The 14,530-nt window shown below is 54.2% G+C and overlaps 1 long non-coding RNA gene across 1 annotated transcript; it reads left to right on the top strand.

Annotated features, from left to right (window-relative positions):
- The first annotated feature begins 45 nt into the window (after window positions 1-45).
- On the top strand, window positions 46-8,825 carry LOC139073865 (uncharacterized). Its single transcript, XR_011522966.1, has 3 exons — window positions 46-234; window positions 2,125-2,286; window positions 6,379-8,825. It is a non-coding gene; the product is annotated as an uncharacterized lncRNA (long non-coding RNA).
- The last annotated feature ends 5,705 nt before the right edge of the window (window positions 8,826-14,530 follow it).

Here is a 14,530-nt window from a genome sequence, read left to right as displayed (position 1 = left end):
GCCCCGTTGCGGGTGGGGCCACCGCCCCGGGCCCGCCCCCGCCCCGCCCCCATCTCCCCCTCCCACCCGCTCCAGGTGAGAGCTCACCTGACGCCGCGCCTGCCTGGGGACGCGGCGGCGGAACGTGAAGCCCCCCGGGCCTGGAGAGGCTGGGATGGGGTCCGAGGTGGGGACGAAGGAGTTTGTGCTTCTCCCGGGCGGGGGGAAGGGACGCACAGGATTCTCTCCCCGGAGGTACAAGGGGTGGGGGGCGTAGAAGGAGGGCGGCGCCTGGAGTCTGTGGAGAAGCCGCGCGGGGTCCGCTCCGCTGCCCGGCGGTCCCGGTCTCTGCCCCGGTCCCGGGACTCTTTGAGGGCGGGGCCGGGTCCTGACGCAGAGCCGCTCTCCCGGAGCGGGAGATCCACGTCTATTGGCTGGGGGACCCTGCTGCCCGGCAAAAAGGGGTCCCTTAGAGCGGAGGAGGGAAAGAGAACCCGCTTTCCCAACGCGAGACTGTGTCCAGGGCGAGATGCAAAGCGTGCCCTCGGTGGGCGTTTGACAAAGCGCTGCTGACGTTCCTGGGACAAAAATCCAGATTCTCTGGTCAGCGGGGCAGGTCGAGTGCGGTGGGGGTGGGAGGCCAGGGAGGAACCTACTTTCCACAGTGTGCCAGAAAGTCTGTCAGACCGGATGGGTGTCTCTCTCTCTGGCTTATTCTTTTTAAAAGTTTACCCCCAATTCCTGCGGCAAAGGTGCAGTGATCAAGGCAGTGGGAGGCACCAGTCAGGGAGCGAGGCATACAGCAAATGACCCAAACGAAATTAAAAATGTTTTTGAGAGTCCGGAACACTGGGTCAAATCAAGCAAAACAAAATATAGCTTGCACTGAATGTCAAGATCTGCATGTAAGTTTCCCAAAAAAATCAGCCATGCGTGCAGAACGTCAGGTGACAGCAACCTTGGCCTTGTGGGTGGACGCCAGCTTGACGAGGGGCTGGGAGACCGGCCGGGAGATGGGAGCTGCGATGTTAGGTGATGTTAGTAAAGGAAGCCCACCTCCCCCACGCCCCACCCCCGGCTGTAGTGAGCCTCGCTGAGCTCAGTCTCCTTGTCAAATGAGTGGAGTGATTAGATGATCCATGATCTTTCACGACTCTGTCAGTCTATCAAATCTCATGATTCTATTTACTGAGGCACACAACCCAGTGTGGTGGGCAGACAGCTGGCATCAAATCATGTAAATTATGAACCCCAAATATGAAGTGGAGGTGATGACAAATATCTCCCAGGATTTTCGTACAGATAGGAGTGGTGCCAAAGGCCCAGCAGGTGCTGGCCCTCAACGTTGGGTTGTTATAACTGCAGGCAGGACCAGATGTGTGCTGGTAAGTGATTACGTGCTTTCAGGGGGTGGATGGGTATCTGATTTGTATCGTTTGCTGATTTCCGTGCTGTAAATATTCCCACCATGGCTGATTCCAAGCTACATAGAGTGTGGCGTCATCCTGCTCTCCAGAGCTAGGGAGGGATTTGCACAGTGGGCCCTGCAAGCCAGTCTGAGCGGTTCCAGCACACCACTGGTGAGACCCTGAACGAGGCTCAGTGAGGCCCCGTGGGAGGGGCCAAGCTGGACCAGTGTGAGTCAGACAGGAGAAAGAGTCCCCACCAAGCCCCAGCCGTGCGCAAGGCACCCGAGTGCGGGCCGGTGAGGAGGGAGCAGGTCCAGGTCCAGCTTGAGCTACCCCAGCTGCCCCTCCTGTCCGAAAGCACGCGCCGTATACACAAGCACGCACAAGCATGCACCCGCCTGGAAAGGTGGGGGAAGAGGGCAGAGCACATTCTCCCCAAGTGATGCATTTTCAACATTTCATAAAAGTTAGATGTTGACATCTGATGGCTAAGGATGTGATGTAAAGAAATTGGAGGAAGCACCAAAGATTCGATGGAAATATCTGTGGCTGGATAGTAAGATACACAGAAAATATCCAGATGGATGTTTTTGAACCCCCGCTAGCCAATGGCACGGATGCCACCCTCGGGCTCCTTCCTCCTGATGTTAGAACTGTGCAGGTCTCTGCCTGCTGGGCTGACCCCTAGCTTGCCCATGAAGGCTCAGAGTTCTGCTTCTGTCTTTCTGGTCAACAGGGCATCGCAGAACTGCCCAGGTGGCAGCACCTGTTACTGATAATAATTCCAACAGCGGCTCCCGTGTACCAAGCTCTACGTGTGTGCCAGGCTCGGCACATAGCTTCACTGAAGCCTCGAGCCCCCTGTGAGGTTGGGGCAATCGTTATCCCCATTGCACAGGTGAGGAAACTGAGGCTCAGAGAGCTTAAGCAGCTGGTGCCTGTGACCCAGCTCTAAGTAGTGGAAGCAGGAGGTGAGCCCAGCTCCAGGGGAACTGTCACACTGGTTGTGGCTCCTGATTGGCTGTGTGACTGAGGGCTGCCCAGGCCCAGTGAGACTCACGGTGGCCTTTGCATCATTCATTCCCACGAAGCATCGGGTACCTTCTGAGTGCTGGTCCTCAAGGTCTGGAGGGGGAGAGAGTGGGGAAAATAGCTCATCTCCACAGCTCTGGGCTTGTGGGATCCCTGAGGAAAGACATGAGGGGCGGCCCTTGGGACTTACAGCCTTGTGCCATAAATGGCTTGTTACTCCCACCTCCCCCTCTGCCCCGTGAGCTCCTCGAGGGCACACCTGCATTTTATTTCTCCCTGTGTCCCCGGAGCCTGGCACAGGGCCCAGCATAGGGTAGATGCTCAGGACATAAGTGTTGTTGCCAGCTTGTAACTTTGGTCTGTGCCTTTTTCTGGGGTTGCAGTGATGGAAAGTGTCCTACTGACACGATGCATGCTCACAGCAGCACCCCTTCCCAGGCTCAGATGCATGCTCCGTGACACACATGCATACACGCTCACACAAACTTTGTCTCTCTGCAACATGAGTCCAGGCATTCAGTGACACACAGGCTCCCCCACACCTCCCCCATGGGTGTCTAAATTCCTAGGCAGACCCACAGCTGCTCCTGGACCCACACGTTCACACAGGTATGCAAGAGAAGCATTCTTAGACAGCCACATGCAGCTACCTGTCTCCACCGACCAGCCCAAGGCAGCTACAGCTCGGGGCTGGGCTCTCTCTCCCTGCATCACACACGCACACACACACACAAACGTGTGGCTGAAAGGCTTGCGATGGATGGCTGCATAGAATCCAGCTCTAGGGTGCCTCCAGACCTTTCCCTCCTCCCCTCCAGGAACCATCCATCTTTGTCTGGCCCCAGGTCCCTCATAACTCCAAACCCCAGCCAAGCCCAGGCCCCAGGCAGATCCCAGCAATCACGCAATCCCCCAAACTCACCACCAGGCCATGAGCTAGCAAAAAAGAGGAATTCCAGCATGCTAGCTCCCTCTAATCACCTTCACGCCACACTGGAAATGGACTCGACCTGACAGGAAGTGGGGCAGGCAATGCCTGAGCAGCTTTGAGTGAAGGCACCAGTGCCCAGGCAGGGTCTGAGGCACAGCTACTCAGAAGAGCTGATCCCAGGAAGGCCCCAAAGGGACTGGGGTGGGTGGGCTCACCTGTACTTCTGCCTGTCCTTACCCCGCTCCCTGTGACCCGGCCTTTTTTGCTGTGGCCTCATTATGACTACTTCTGTTTTTACCAATCCCGTCCATCCTACACGCACACATTTGGACTGGACTTGACTCTCACTGGCATTATTTGTCTCTGGGATGCTGAGATGTGGCACGTTGGGCATTACTGTCCCCACTAGACAGATAGGACACTAAAGTCCAGAAAGGTGAGTAACTTTCTGGATGTCATGCAACTCACTGGCACTTGGTGACCGGGGACCTGAGTTTCCAGAACATCAGACTGAAATAGGACTGAAACTAGGTGGGAAAAGTGGGCTACTGGATCCCACTTGCAAGAGACTCAAGGCTATGCTTGAAAACAACAAGAAAAGACGGTGGAGAAAGACACCAGAATGTTAAAAAAAAAAAAGTGGGTGCTTTGGAGATTGAAAATGTGGGCAAAAAATGTTTTTATCCTCTTTGTATTTTCCAAGTTTTCTATTACAAGCATGTTTAACATTTATAATGGAAGGAAAATTCCTTAAAGGGGGGAAGGGACAGACACACAAGAATAAATCACTAATGGTAGAACTTCAAGCATTGGCCGGGAAGATATTCGGGGGTGGGGGAATGTTTCCTGCCCTGGTGCACTACCCCTCCAGGAAGCCCGCCTTGACTGACCACTCCCGGCTCTGCTCACTCACCACTTTGCCCCTAAAGACTTTATTGGCACAGCTTAATTTTATGCTAGTGACTATGTTCATGGACACTGTCCTTGAGTTTGGGGGTGTCAAACACCCCTACTATGTATACACTACAGATTCCTCAAGGACTTAGACTCTGTCCCCTGTTCCTTTTATACCTCACATCTTGTCCCCTAGTGGTACCGAGCTTCAGCCCACAGTAAAGGAATCATTAAATATCTGAATTAATGAACAAATAAACACTGGAGCCTAGACAGGTCAGACCTGACGTACTGATGGCTCCAAACCCTGCCCTTGATTTTATAGTCTACATGAGAGACAAGACGTTGAGCCTAGCATCGTGAGTTGCACCTAGCTGAGTCCAACCAGCATGGCTGGAACTGGGAAGAGGGTTCTGAGGGGCCCAGTTCTGTCTAGTAATCATATATAGGTAGGCAGGTAGGTGGGTCGGTAGGTAGACAGCAACCTGGATGGACAATCTCAATTTCTAACAGCCTACTCCATTGTCCCCATACGTCAACTCATAAATGTCAGTTGACATATATGTCCGTGCTCTGTCTGGGCACTGGGCTCACCACGATTATACCCGCCCCCGGGGTTCACATGTCCAGAAGCCTAAGACACAGAGAGGCTGGGCGAGAAGTGCTGGGCAGCGTGCGTTCTGTCCTCGGCTATTGTGATCCCCCCATGGCCTTCCCACAGGCAAAGCGCCAAGAAAAGATTCGACTTTGGGGTGCTTTACAATAGGATGGTGTTCCACACAAGGCATGGCTCCTAATACAGCTCCAAAGAAAGAAAAATGGAAGAAGGAAAGGAAGGAGAAAGGCAAGAAAGACAGCTTTCTTAAGTAATCGAGATGAAAAAAAATAATGCCAGAATTTACTGTATATAACATTCTAAAGATTCGACTCTGAATAGAGGCATTCTCATCATCGTCCTCTGGGTTTGCTTTCATCTGAGCACCTTCCCGCCCTCTGAAAGGGAAAAGAGAGACAAGGGGGATCCCATCGCGAAGTTCCCAGTGCAGCTGGGCCTGGAGGAACGCGATCCCTTGCACGGTTTTAGGAGGTAGCCCGCACAGGTCAGATTTTCACAACTACAGGGACTAATAAGTATGCAGGGAGTGCCTGTTAACAAAGCCTTGACTAGTAGACAGTTGGACGACAGCATGTTTTTCTGAACTCACTGTGGGACTCCAGTGGCCCTGCCAGAGGTCTTTATTTAAACTGGGGAGAGGAGAGACTCAGACCTTGGTTTGTTTCTGGGAAACAGTAAGCTTAGGCTTAACTCTTAAAAAAAAAGTGACTAACTCCATTTTACCGCAAAATCTTCATTTCATCTAAAGTATGATTGTATACTATTCAATTTAACAAACTTTGATGGGGAATCTAGTGCTAAGCCCAGGGAGGAAGAGACTCTTAAGCCAGGTCCTGTCCTTGTGGAGCACACAGTTTGTTGGGAAAGACATGTAAATAAATGCATACAGCATTTCGACATTTCTATGTAAGTGTAAGCTAGTTATTGGGTACTAACTATGTGCCAAGCATTGTTCTAAGTCCTATAAGAATATTAACTCATCCGGTCCATAATATTTTACAGATGAAGAAACTGAGGCACAGAGAGGTTAAGTAACCGGTCAGCTAGTAAGCTTGGAGGTGGGGTTGGAACCCAGGGAGCTAGCACCAGAGGCCATGTGTTTCATCACTGCGCTGCAGTAAAGAGAAGAAAGTACCAAATGAGAGGGGAACCCAGGTGAGGGGACAGTCCACTCATTGTCCCAGGGAAGGGGTGTCCAGGGCATTTCTGAGATGTGTTGATACTTGAGCTGGATCTTGCAGTCACTTCTCGGTCCATCTTTCTTCACTTTACCAAATGGCACAGTCCATCCTAATTTGCCTCATAAATGTTTGAGGAGGAATCAAGTTTTGCCACTTGTTGTCACTATAATTCTGAGGGATGGCCCTACCAGAGCATCCCTTTGCTATATTGAGTTCACCCTTGGAGTGACGTAGATTGAAAGGGTGTTGGGGACTTTAGAATAGGAAATGCCTTTGAGTCTTGCTGAACCTTACTGCCCTATGTTATTGATCTGGAATCTCATTTTCACCCTCCAGGTCCAGTGTCAAGGTTTACCGCAGTCTCTCCCTCCTGGCTTCTATCACCGGGTTGTGCCAACCTTCCTCTTCTTGACCAGGCATTCAGCGTCTGTTATGGCCTGGGTGTAATACCACAGGTCTCCAATAGGGGTCGCTGACTACAACAGGATGGGACACCTGTAGTTGAACGGAGAGAACCCTGGGTCCTAACTTAACCTTGTCCTTGGCTTCCTCTATGACCTCGGTTTCCTCATCCATAAAGTGGATATAACACTCCCTAGCTGCCTTCCTCACAGAACAGTGGTGAGAAATGTGAGGATGAAAGTGAACACCTTCCATTCAGAAGAGGCAGCTTCCGTCCAGATGTTTTCAAAAAACCAGTCATCCCATAATTACTTTTTGAGCATCACTCACCGTGCCAGGTGCCATATGGAATCCAGAAATTACTTCTACCTTCGCATAAAAGAACTTTGAATAAAAGTTTAAAGCAAACTGTAACCCTGACAGTCGGGGGAGAGGCTCGAGCGCTCCCTGGTGGGTGGAAACAGCAGCATCCCCTGCCCCGGGAAAGATGAGGGGATGTGAAGCAGCAGGACGTCTACTTCAGCCTGTGGCTGGAAGTCTCTCGCATCCAGTAACTCATCTCTTCCTCTCACAACCCGGTTTGCGCATGGGGAAACCGAGGCACAGCGAAGCGAAGTGACCTGCCCAGGAACCTGGATTCCAGGAACCTCCCAGCCAGCTAATCCCAGAACATGGAGTGGGAAGGGACAGCACGGGAAGACAAGTGACCCGAGCGGGCAGGGAGGGACCGAGAAGGGAGGACCTTCCTGGCCTGACACCCTGGCCAGGCAGACGGAGCTGAGGGCGGCCGCGGCGGCCAGCCTTCTGCAGGAGCGCCCCCTGCTGGTGACCGGTGCTGCCGCTTGTGGCGGCCGCGGGTGAAGGAGGATGCTTAGCTCTGGGGGGGCTGTTCCCTAAGAGACAGGAGACCCCCACCAGAGCAGAGCAGGAAGGGCCCAGAGGCGTCGCCCCAACCTCTTCACTTTGCACATGGCAAACGCGAAGCTCAGAGGAGGAAGTGACTCGCTCAAGGGCTCTCAGAGAGCCGACGGGATGCACGTCTCCCAGTCGTCCTTCCTCATACTGCAGAATTCTCCATCTCCCGTCCCCTCCTGCCCCGCATTCCTGAGCCCGGAGGGCCCCTTCCTCCCCGCCCGGCGCCCAGCCAGTCCCCATTCCTCCTCTCCTCTCCAGCCCCTGCCCGCCCCACAAGCCCGTCTCCTCCAGGAACCCTCCCACACTCAGCCCCAGAGCTCTCCCTTCCCCAAGCCCTATTGCCTCCAACGGCACGGAGTTTAAATGGCTTTCAATTCCGGGACACAGCTTTGTCAGCCTGTCGGCACGATCTTGGGGACCGTAGATGAGGCTTCTTTCTTTCGGATTCTCCCCTCACCCGCCTAGCCCCTCCTCACCCAGAGGTGCCTGGTACCTGGCGAGCTCTCCTCTCACTCGGTGATGACGACTGATGAATGTCTTTTTCTTCTTCCTCCTACAAAGCAGCTCAGCAGTGTTTATGGCCCTGGACAGCCAGGATGCCTTTACTGGCTTTGGGGCTTTCCTTCTTAGCCAGTGACCTTAGGCAAGTCCCTTAAAATCTCTCAGAGCCCCCATTTCCCTGACTGTGAAACAGGGATAGAGCTGTTCTCTGGGCTGGTTGTGAGGATTAAATGAGAGAACGTGTAAAATGTGCCTGCAACATTGTAGGTGCCGCATAATTGGCAAGGTGGATTAGTCAGACTTCCAGGGAGCCTTGGGCCTCATCCCTCTCCTATTTGGCACCCTCTTTCCTAGAGATGAACCTTCCAACCCTAAAACTCCCCACCTCCTGCCTCCTATTGTAAGCCGAGTCAGGGAGGGGGCCACACAGTGACCTGGAAGGATCCTAGGAAAGGAGGCTGCTGTTAGAAGACAGAAAAGGCTGCATAATGAGGGTAATCAAGCCGCACTGCCAGGCTAAGGCTCCCGCCAAGGGGACCTTCAGCTCGGGCTCTGCCCCTCTCTCTCCCTCTTTGTGCTGCCTTCTCACCCTGCACCCTTTCTAAACACATCTTTCTGCTTCTGCTTCTATCAACTCCTGGTTCCTGCTTCTTAAAACTTACAGCCTGTGTCATGACTGCTCCGACACCCTCACAGGGCCACAGCTACTTGGCTTGGGGCCCAGTGGCATCTGCCATGTATCCCAATACTTGTCTTAGGGGAAAAAGGGGACACCACACGGTGCTGCCTGGACTTGTCAAAGGCTGTTGGCTAGTTATGGACAGGTCGTCCTGGGGTCAGGTATCCACACCAGGTCCAATTGGCTGTGGTCATGGGGACAGGGTGCATGCTGTGAAGAAGGCCACAGATGTATTTGTCTGTCTAATAAAATAAACATTCAATAAATACTGTTATAAATAAGAATATTTTAAACTTGTGGAAATTCATTTGAAATTCCTTAGTGAAGGAACCCGCCCTGGTGAACTGTTTCATGTGGTGAATGATCCCCTTTGCCTGCACACACCTTCATGCCAGTCGTCTGTTTCGTACACCCGGAGTTTGATGGGCTGCGTCTGTGTGAAGCGTGGTGTACTCCTATGCTTGTCACAACAAATACTGCTCCAGGAAGCAGGCTCGGGGCTCGCCCCTTCCCCGAATGATCTATGATGTTACAAAAAGATAAATCCATGATGTGGAACCGCCCCCCACGCTCTGCATCTTCCCTCCCACTCACCCCTGGGCTCCACACTCTCCCTCTCCCCTCTCCTTCCGTCCTTCCCTCATCCCCAATTATGAAGTCCTGCTCCAGCAAGGAGAGCAAAAGCTTGAATTGTCAGCCAGTCACCTCTGAGAGGAAACAGCAGGACCAGCATACAGTAAAGGCTTTGCTCCCTGTGTTCCCTCTGTGACTGCCGGGAGAAACAAGATGGGGCAGAAAAGGCGCCAGGTTCCTCCACTGCCAGGCTGTGGCCCGGAGTTGCCCCAATACCTGCTTACTCTCTAGGGTGGAGGAAGATGTGAGGTACCTGCCAGGTACCGGTGGGAAAGGCCCGCCCACGCAGCCCCTCTGAGTGATTGAGAAACAGGTGTCTCCTCCTCTAGGCATTTTACTTCCACCATCAGGAAGTGGTCACTGCGGATACGCCTGTGATACAACGGGCCCTCCTCTGTGGGTACCATTTTGTAGGGCACAACCTGTGCAGTTGTTCATGGCAGCCCTAAAGGTGTATTCCGGGTCGATCCTCTGCCCCATGAGTGGGAAACTGAGTCTTGCTAACCATTAGCTATCCCTCCAAACCTTCCCCCAGGCACATGCCCTGTGGGGACACCACCACTGTCCTGTGTACCCAGGCTCAGCCCTTTAGAGTCGGCCCTCTCTCCCTGGCTTCAGAGTGAGGTGGATCTGGGTTCACATCGAAATTCTAGTACTTCCTAGACCTGTGACTTTGGCTAGGTCACGCTGCCTCCTTGGCCGCAGTTCCCTGATCTGTGACATGACAGTGATGCCAGCTCTCACATGGGGCTTCAATGAGGATGAGATGGGGAAACATGTAATGCACCAAGACAGGGGCCAGTGCCTGCTGAGCTCCCAACATCAGCACCACCCCCCCAAATATTTTCCCACTTATACTCCAAACTCTGCCCAGGGAGCACCAACATTTGGCTAGTCTGGGTTCTCTCTCTAGCCCCGTCACCACAGATGGAATTGGATTAGACAAGAGAAGGGGTGTGAGGGTAACACAAATGATATCTGAAACACTTGCAGGAGTCCTGCACTGGCTTCTTCCTGAGGGGGAGGGTTATTTCACAAACTGAAATCCTTATCCCTGGATTTCTTTATTCACACATCTGGCTTGTTATTTATTCCAGGGGTTACTAAGCGGCACACCTGTGCATTAGAAGGACACAGGTCAGCTGGTGGCTTCCAACCAAGCCATCGCCCCCTGGCCGTGGGCGGCTCTGCTCATCTCCATCCTGGCTCACCAGGGAGGCTGACGGCTCTCTCCACTGTGGGTTTCATTTTATCAAATGATTGCCCAGCATACTGAGTATTTACTAGGTGTCAGGCACTGTGCTAATTCATTTCATTATCTTATTCATTCCTCCCAATTTGTTCAGAATTAACGTTACTATGATCACCCGGACTGTTTTCAATCCTTGACATTTGCAGTGTTACAAACCTTTCTTCCTCTTATCAATGCAATATAACACAAAGATACACAGAGGGTGTACTTGTTCTTTGCCCTTCTAATTCCATTTCACATAGAAATTCAAAGAACAATTTCAGACTTCTTTCTGGTACATCCCTAGAAACCAGACTCTGTGGATGAAGTTCAAAAACCACCAGTGCTGAGGAATGCGGCTCACATCCCCGGGGCCCTGGCTTTCCCTGGGAGCCCCCGTTGGAATTCCAATGGCCCCGATCCCTCTGCACCTCCTTGTGCTTCTTCCTGGAAAGGGGATGAGAGTTTCACAGCTGAGGCAGATTTCCAGGTGTGTGGTGAGGTGCTATTAATTGCCCTTACCTTCCCCTCAACGCTCACACCAGCGGCTCTCCAGCTGCTGTTCCCAGAGGCCCCAGCAGGTGTCACTGTGACCCTGACCATCCTCATAGGCCCCTCTCCTGGGCCTGTGTAGACAACACCTTTGAGGCTGGGGGGCTCCTGGAGGTGGGACCTCACCTCTAAGGAGCCCCACAGGGAGGGTCCTGGCCCAGAGAGAAGAGTCCTATCTCTGCTTCACACTCTCCCAGGACCACTTTAGGGAGGGGCTGTGGTTCAGGGAAGGTTCAAACTCACGGTCAAGGGGCTAGGCAGGGGTTGCAGAGGGTGGAGAGCGAAGAAGGAGGGGGTGGGGGAGACCTCCAACCCAGCCAGGTCTCTTCTTCCATTGCATTAGGAGAGTGTCCCCTAACTCTCCCTCCACCTACCTCACCACCAGCCCTGAGTCTTGGGGACAAATCTTGGTGACCACTGAAGGCTACTCAGGGTCAGGAATCCCTACTCTGATGAGGAACCAGAAGACACAAAAGGAGCTGTAAGTCAGGGAGGCTTCCTGGAGGAGGTGAGTGTGGACCCAAGAGATGAACTCACGGCCTTGCCTCACATGAAGGACGAGGGAGATGAGGGGCCAACCCAGGGGGTTCAGTACCGTCTAGGGGAGGAATGCTGACAGGTGAGTTCATCAACACCTTTGGGGGGTGCTTCTGGAGTCCGGGTGGGCTTCCAGCGACTCGCCCCCATAAGCCAGAGAAGCAGGAGCCACAGACTAAGGAGGCGGGGGGATCTTGGGAGGAGATGACAGGGGATATGAGGGAATAACAGGATGCCGAGGTGTGAAAGGGGAGAGAGAGACCTTTCTTCCAGGTGAAAATTGGGTCATCTGGATGGGGCCAAGGTGGGGAGGAGGCAGGGGGAGGATTGAACTGTGCCCAGCCTTAAGAACTGGGCCCAGCCCGCCAGCTGTGTTTGCTTCCTTGAGCCCTTGGACTTTCTTGGGATGAAGAGTCAGTGACAAGCCAGGGAGATGGGCTTTTCCACAAAAGGTGCTCAACGCCTCCTGTCGTGCAGCCATCAGACCTGGGAGGGCCTGGCAGAACTTCCCAGCTGCCCCCCCTGCACCTCCTGATGGCCCATCTCTCACCCCCTGACACATCCCTGTTGGCCCTCCCCCAGAGGCCCTCCAGCAATCAGAACCAGTCACCACCCCCTCCTGCCACTGCCCAGGATACCAGTCCTCCCACCCCACCCCCACATCATCCCCCACTCTGAGAGTTGGCAAATTTGCCCTTTTGGTTAGCACCTCATGCAGATTGGGCCCTTCGGGAAGCAAGTCTTGACACCTGGGGTGGGGCCTGGCCCCAGACGGGGACAGCAGAGACTTGAGGACTTCAGCAGGAACAAGATGCAAAGGAAGGGGCCGGCCCGGTGGCGCAGCAGTTAAGTTCTCACGTTCAGCTTTGGTGGCCCGGGGTTCATCAGTTTGCATCCCGGGTGCGGACATGGCACCGGTTTGCATCCCGGGTGCGGACATGGCACGGCTTGTCAAGCCATGTTGTGGTAGGTATCCCACGTATAAAGTAGGGGAAGATGGGCACGGATGTTAGCTCAGGGCCAGTCTTCCTCAGCAAAAAGAGGAGTATTGGCAGCAGATGTTAGCTCAGGGCTGATCTTCCTCAAAAAAATTAATAAATAAATAAAGATGCAAAGGAAACCAGAGGAAAAGTAAGCTCCCCAATAGGAGCCCCTGACAGGCAGTTCCCAGTGGGCGATCTCCCCATACTCCTTCCTTCCTTCCGTCAGAAGTCCTGACTTCCAGGATGCCAGCTCATGTGGAAAACATCTCAATGCGCGCACACACACAGAGTAAGAGACTTCTTGGAAGATGTGATGATTTCTCCATTTTGGCCGGAACTGGCCTCCACTGCACCATTTCACATCTGCTCCCTCTTTCACCCCACGGGGCAGTCCTGTGGGACAGCATGGGAAGCGGAGCTGCCCACAGCCCTGAGTGGGAAGCAGGGGTTTGAGCCTCCAGCAGAGCCCCTGAAGTTCAAACAGCAGCCTGACGACCAGCTGGGAAGCCAGGGTGGGCTGGCTGTGGTTTCTTCCTGACAGGAACACTGAGGCTTCGAAGGGGGCCGGGAATGCTCCCAGGACTAGACCTCAGGCCTTCGCGTCGCCAGAGGACCAGGAGAAATGGCTCTTTCTCCAATTCGGCTGCTACCTGGAGCATCAGAAACTGCAGCCTGTTCTCAGCGGGGCGTAGGAACACGGTGCTGCAGAAGCCCTTCCCCAGGGAGCGACACCCCGAGTCAGACAGAATGCATCCCGCTTCTGTGCACACGGAGCAGAGGAGGCTGCGGGCTGGCTTATGACAGCCCCTCTACTGAGCGCACTGGCACGACGCCCGCGGTGTCGTCTCTCAACTGACAGCGGGGGCCTGGAACGCTTGAGTCTTGGTGTTGTCAACAGCCAAACTGGGCCTCTATTACTCTCGTGGTTGTGCAGTGGCCTCATGGATACAGATGCCGTCACCCACTGGGCTGCAAGGACGCAGTCCCCAACTGCAAGGCACAGCCTGGAGCAGCCTGTTTCTATTGTGGGATCTGTGACCAGGACCGGGAGGCCAGAGAGCAGGTTGGGGAATTTGTCAGCTCCCCAGCCCACCCTTCTAAGCCCCCTGTTGAAGATTCCTAGACACCTAGACACCCCCAGGTGCCAATGGCCCACCCTGAGCCAACAGAACACTTTGCCATGGACACGCCACATTGAGCCCCTGGCCCCCCCACCCCTGTGGACCTCGGCTGGCTTCCTGGATGCCCAGCTGGTGAGTTTCGCCCCAGAGGTGGCTGTGGCATTTTGGTGGCCAGGGCCACTGCCTTCCCCGAGTCCTTTTCCGTTGCTCTGTAGCCCAATCTCGTTCATCCGTAACCCCCAGGAGCGGGGCCAGGGCTAGGGGCGAGAGGGGCTCTCTCCGGGCAGCGGCAGGGGCGGGGGCCGGGGGCTCCCCTAACTGCAGAGGCTAGCCTTACACACCCAGCAACACATGTCCCCCTTTATGGCCAGGGCTTTCTCTCGGTGCTTAAAGGCAACTGTGAAAAGAGCAGGGCTGATTCTGGCTGCCTAGCCGTCTCCTGGCAACAGGCCTGGCAGGAGGTCTTTCTTTCTCCCCCCCTCACCTCCCTTCTCTCCTCCACCACCCCCCTCTCTCTTTTCCCCCCTGTGTCTTGTGTTGTGTGTCATTAAAACTTCCCTCCCAGCCACTTCGCAGCCAACAACCAGGCCCTTCTGGGGCCAGTTCGCCTGGGGCAGCTCAGCCAGCCGGCCCTGGGGAGGGGGCGCTGAGGGGTCAAGCCCCCAGAGAGAGGCTTTGTGTTGTGGAACCAAGGCTTAAACTCAATTTGGCAACCTTCAGTACACTCACGAGGGGCAGCCACTGGAACCGCCCCCAGCCCGGGCACCTCTTCCTTCTCTCCTTTCCTCCTTCCCCTTTAGGCCCCAGTCTCTTCTGTTAGTACCAGTAGTGCCACTGGGCACCACCCAGCCCTACTCAGGCCTCACAGGCACAAACAACCCCTCACCTAGAAGGACAAGCTTCTGCTGAAGGCTGAGACAGCCCCAGCCAAAGG

This window comes from Equus przewalskii, chromosome 10 (genome assembly GCF_037783145.1).
Source record: "Equus przewalskii isolate Varuska chromosome 10, EquPr2, whole genome shotgun sequence".
NCBI classification, from domain to species: domain Eukaryota; kingdom Metazoa; phylum Chordata; class Mammalia; order Perissodactyla; family Equidae; genus Equus; species Equus przewalskii.
Note: the sequence above shows the minus strand (reverse complement) of the source record. Positions and strands in the feature narration are given on the sequence as shown.